This window comes from Stegodyphus dumicola, chromosome 1, assembly GCF_044657685.1.
Source record: "Stegodyphus dumicola isolate Sdum_Otavi_A_Nest chromosome 1, ASM4465768v1".
NCBI classification, from domain to species: domain Eukaryota; kingdom Metazoa; phylum Arthropoda; class Arachnida; order Araneae; family Eresidae; genus Stegodyphus; species Stegodyphus dumicola.
In genome coordinates, this window is record NC_140768.1 from 264,425,234 (window position 1) to 264,431,269 (window position 6,036).

Genomic DNA, 6,036 nt, shown 5'->3' on the forward strand with positions numbered 1-6,036 from the left:
TGGTATTACTACATAGGAATTAATTATTACACTCAGCTGATAAAGAAAAATTCATAAATATAGGGATTGATCAAAATCGTAAAAACAACCTTGTATTTAGCGTAGGTATAATGAAACACTCAATCGATTTCGAGGGCAGCTAAAGGTCCCTCCGCATCAGGAGAAAGAAATACCTAGAAAGAAGAAAATAAAGGAGAAGGAGTCACAGAAACACGTGGTCCTTATCAGCACTGCACGTTGTTTCATTATACCTACGCTAAATACAAGGTTGTTTTTACGATTTTGATGGTCACATTAGCGTGTTTCTCTTCTAGTCTATAGGGATTGAGCTGTGTTATGACATATTTAGTACGAAGTTTTTTTTATTAATCAGCTATTATTTTCCCCTCCTTTGCTGCCATTTCTACTTTCGTCAATTCCCACTAGGATGCAAATTAGTTAATTTCTAATTAAGCAAACAGTTCTTGAGGTTTAGTTATCGCTAACCACATCGCTGTTATTCCGGCTAGCGTCTGAATTACTTGAATTCGGCTTTAGCCTTTCTCGCAAGTTGAGGTCCTGAGCTAAAAATTTCACAGGCTTTTTTTTCTGATAAATCTCACATTTTATTGTCTCATACATTTTATTTTTAGCTTCAAGAAAATTTAACAAGCTCCGGAGTTTAAGTTTTATTATTATTTAGGTTGTGTACTGTAAGGCTGATGAACTAATAAAAATTTTAAGTTTAAACCTTCTTCTGTGTGGGAATTACTTTACTGAGAGATGAAGTTGGAGCGACAAGTTGCCTGTCTGTCTTCACGGAACCAAACGTTAACATTTAAAGCAATTAAGTTCTGTATAAGCTGCCTTTTAACTATCCGAGTTCAGTAGCATACATGAAGTACGGAATTTTCATGTGAATAAAGCTTTCAGATTTAAGGAACGTTTGAATTACTACCTCAATCAGAAAGTAAAACTGCATTTTAATAAAATACAGAGAACATAAACTCGCTCTTATCACAAATGAAAAAAAGATTGTGCAAAGTTTTATCTCGACTATTTTATTATAAACAACAAGGGAATTGTTTACCTTTATAAGTATACCTTTCATTTGATAAAAATATTGTTTCCTCATAGCTCTCTTCATGAAAGAATAGTTAATATTTTTAAATAATAACTATTGTGATGGTGTACCATTTCTATCATAACCGATAACTATAAAGTTATAGGAATTTAAGGCGCATCTTCTAGGTAAATAAGATACCTAGAAGTATGCGATAACAATAATTTCAACAACAATAATTTGCCTATGGCCAAATTATTGTTGTTGAAAAACAGGAAGCTTGTAAGGTATATTTTAATTTTATAACAGTTATTTTAATTTAATTATACTTTCCTGTCGATTCTTGTTTCAACTTACAGCTCCCTACCAGAATGAGTGTTTAGAATCGCGTTGAATACAAATGAGTAAAAAGCAGTATTTAAGGAACTTTCAACTTACTTCAAGAGAGAGAGCTAGGAATCCTGAGTGGCACGTGTTTGCCTTCGGGCTAAGTCTCTCTAGAAGCTGGTACGCTCTGCCGTATATTACGTGTCTTTTGATATTCGCCGGTTAATTTGAATTAAGGTCCAACTACGTTATATTGTGTTAGTTTCGGCTAAGTCTCTTTTAGTTAGTTCTAACGTAGTTCTCATTTCTTATTTTGATTTCAAGCCCGAGTGGGAGCTTTGTTGTAAGCCCGAATAAGGGGCCAACTGTTCATCTTATTTTGAGTAAAATAAAGGGTAGTTATCGATTCTTGAATTTACGACCTCTGGTATTTGAACTCAGCGATAAGTCACTTAAAAGTTCACTAGGTTCTTCGACACTGACTTGAGTAGAACAAGAGTAAAGAACTCTAGAAGCTAAAAAACTAAATTGAAAAGAAAATTAATGAACAGAGAAGAACTGATGCAGTCAATCGAATAAATTCAAATTACACTATGGTCAGAGGGTGTTTAATTTGAATTTATTCCACCAACTTACCTCAGGTATCGCAAAGAACGTTTCTGTTATTCCTTGATAATCAATAGTAACTTCAGTTACTTTCGAAAATCTACGTTTTTAGGGAACCTTGAAATGTACCCAGTAATATATGAAAAATACGGTGTAGTGTAAAACTTTTAAATACTAAAAAATTCTAAATATCTATACAAATATTTACACAGATGGTACTAATATTGAAAATAATAAGATTTCTAGATTTAAAATCAATAAATCACGTCTTAATTACAGAAAAAAATACAAAATAACAAGAAGCCTCATATATATGCGATGAAAAAGAGAAAAAGACGTAACGAATGTTGATGACGTAGATCCATATCAAAGAGGAAGAATTCTGATTGTGTATCATGCTAAAATGTTGAATCAGTAATAATTAGGAAACTCGGCAGCCGAGTAATATTAAACATCCATTTTTATTTCATTTAACATTTGTGGCTATAATTTTCCTGGCACTCTATTCGTGCATATTCAAGGACCTTTACAATCTTGATACCGTTGCGATGGGAAGAGAGCAGAGCGAAAAAGCATCATTAAAGCATGAAAGGCAGAAGCTAAAGTGAGTAGCCATGTCATCAGCGTTACCAAGCCATGCGAGATGGATTGATATAGAAATTACGCAATCCTACTACTTTTAGAATACAAAGAGGAAATACCCAAAATATAAACGAGGAATTAAGAGGCTATTACTAAATTAAATTATAAAGTTGATTTACACATTTTTTTCATTTTACACACACATATATATATATATATTTGAGCTGTTTAAAACAAGCTGTTGCAAATGCTGTTAAACGTTCTGTTTAAGCAAAAAAAAAAACCGAGTGTTAGAAACTTTGAAGAAGCGAAAACAAGGTTAGCTTATGAAATGTTTATTGGAGTTACTATTGGCGAAAAAATTGCGCACTTAAGAGTATGACTACAAAGTATTCGCATAAACTAAGAAATTGTTACAAATGACGGCTAAAAGATGAAAAAAAAAATAATTTAATTTCAATATTAATTCTGGCTGAAAAGTTGTGTATAAAGAAAAACAAAATGTTTCAGATTTTAAATTAGTCTAAAGGGGCGTTTTTTAAACATTTTGTGTGTTACCTTTATCTATTAAATATCACGTTCTTCGCACTTAAAGTATAAAATTCAGTTCAACAGCAATATCGCAAAATTGTTTTAAAATGAGCATAATTTTCGATAACTCACGCGCTGGAGATAAAAAAGTTTTTCTGTACGACGTTGCCATTGCTCGCTTTGAAATCCTTCAATTTGTTAATCAAAAATTCGTTAAAGTTTTACAAAATAGAAAATCGATAATAAAATAAATTCCAAATTTCCAATTTGGTCTTCCACGTGCCCATATTCGTAGGAGGATTACGTTATTCAAAATTCGATGGCTCTATGTACCGTTGTTTTATGACAATGCGAGAAATATACATACATTTATGCAGATTTTTCATTATTTAATTTCTTTAAATATAACACAGGGCGATAATACTTTGTGGCAACAGTTTGAAAAGTCATTCGCTGTTTGTAGTGAATCGACGCGAAATCCCAAAACGAAGACAATAGTCCTTCAGGGACAAAGCTCCTTTGAACTAAAAAAGGAATAGTAAAAATGGTATAGTTATCTTCGCCAGCCGCAACCGTGAGCACAAACTGCCATGCTCTGTTTGAACCCATTTAAGCCCCGTTCACAAGAGCAGATTCGATCGGTAGAGGAAACCGGTTCTTCCAACGTGTCCCATTCACATGGGACAAGCATTGACTGCCTCGCCGAATTGGAGGTAGAACTTGGTTGAATGTTCCTTACCTCTCGGGAGCAGGGCAAATGGGGAGATTTCCTGTACTATACTGCGCGGTTCACTTAATTTTAGTTACTGCTCGCTGGACTGTCAGCCAAACAATCGCGCTGATAGATGTCTGGGGATGTGATAGCATCCCCTCAAAAATTAGATAGAACTGTACAAGATACGCAAATTATAGACAAATACAGACAAGGTTATCTGGTGCTAGGTATTCTAGAAATATCGTTCAAATTAAAACTAAAGAAAAGACAAGTGCATATCGGCTTCAACGCGACAAGGTACTCGGTATCTTTTGAATGATTTTTTTTTTAAATTTAAGCATTTTCAATCTACTTTGTATGAATATTATTAAATGGTTTTGTGAAACAAAACAATTTTAAGCTGAAAAAAAAGTTTTTGCTTGTATTTTTTTAATTTAAATTTTTGAAGAAAAATTTTACAATTAAAATGTTTTTCTTCTCCTACAATTTTTAATGTCTTCCCCCAGTTTTTTTATTGTATTTATTAGAGTGTTCTTAATAACTTCAAGGAATGATTTTGCAATTAATGAATTAGTTTCTGAGGAAAAAAAATACACTCTTATCTAAAATCTTTTTAAAACAAATATGATCTCAGTCACATTTTCATTTCAAATAATTTTTTCCTTTCAGTATTTTGCAAAACCTATCCTTGTTTCTATAAAGTATATAATTTTAAATAAGCAGTAAAAATAATAAAAAAATTAGTCCATACCTGTATATGTTTTAGGACTTTAAGTAAAAGGATTTATTGAAAAAAATGCAAAAGGTTTCTCAGTTTGCATTTTCAGATTAAGGAATACAAACTGTCTAAATAGACATTTAAGGATTTCAAATCTTTAAAATTTTATTACTAAAATTCAGTACACACACACACACACACACACACACACACACACACACACATATATATATATATATATATATATAAATCAAACCTAGTGCTATTTATTTAATTGGTAAATATAAACATAAATTACAAACCTTTTTTTAAAACCTTATGTGGCCAGAAAAATTGCAAAAACTCATAAAACGGAAGAAGAATTTTTCTTTACCTGTTTCTGTTTTGTAAAACACGTTCAAAACAATTTAATACATTAATTAATTATAATATTATTGCGTGCGTACGGGTTTGTAATAGATTGATAATAGTTAGTAAATGATTGTCATTGCACTCAAATCCGATGATAGCTTAATTAAATTAATTTTATCAACAGAAACACTTAAAAGTTCTGGAATTTTCCACAGAAATACTCGTACAAGTGTTTAGAATATCACTAAGTATAATCAGTAGTTATGCTTCAATCTAATAAGAACGTTAAACACAACGGAATGCAAAATGCATCTTAAGAGAAAGTTAACTCAGAAATATCTCCAATCTAACGCTGAACTAACAATTGGCACCAATAACAACTTATATAGCATAAATAATGTCATAAAAATAGTGTGGTATAATGAGATTATTACTTTGAAACCGATGTTTCGAATTGATGCCCAAGAAGAACCAATATTTCCCATTCTCCTTCATTGCACATCTTTCAAAAAAGTAAGTATGGGCGTCAAGAAGTCTAAAAATATGAACGATTTTCAAAAATTCTCCCAAAATATTTTTTAAAAAAAATTATGCTAAAAATTTCATTTAATTTTTTTCCCTCCACAGTGTGTTATGGTGCAAACTATAATATTCTGAGATTCTCAGTTTATTTGTTAATATTTCCAAAAACTCGTTTCAACTTTAAATTTCAAAAAATATTTAGTCCTCTAAAAATCAGAAGTGTGACACCACATCCACAAGCAGTGTATGTACAAAGTTTGAGTTCTATATCTTATCGGGAAACAGTTTAAAAATCCATGACCATCTTTTAAAAATAGCGACAAGCACCAAGAGTGAACTAAATAACAGCTTATAAAATAATAATAATAATAATAATAATTAAAACGCATATATTTTTCAGGAACCATTACGAAAGTTCAGGTACCAGTTGCGAAAGTCCAGATTACAAAATTAACAACAGTAAACAACGTTAAAAATGTGTAAACAGTATTACACGTCTCCGAATTGGCAGTATTAGAAATCTGCCAATTCGGAGACGTGATTGTTCACAGAGGCTTAGGTGTAAAGCGGAAGGAAGACGGTGGTCTTCTGAAACTCTTTCATGTCTCCTTTTTCTCCCCTTGCTAACGGCAGCTGTGCGAA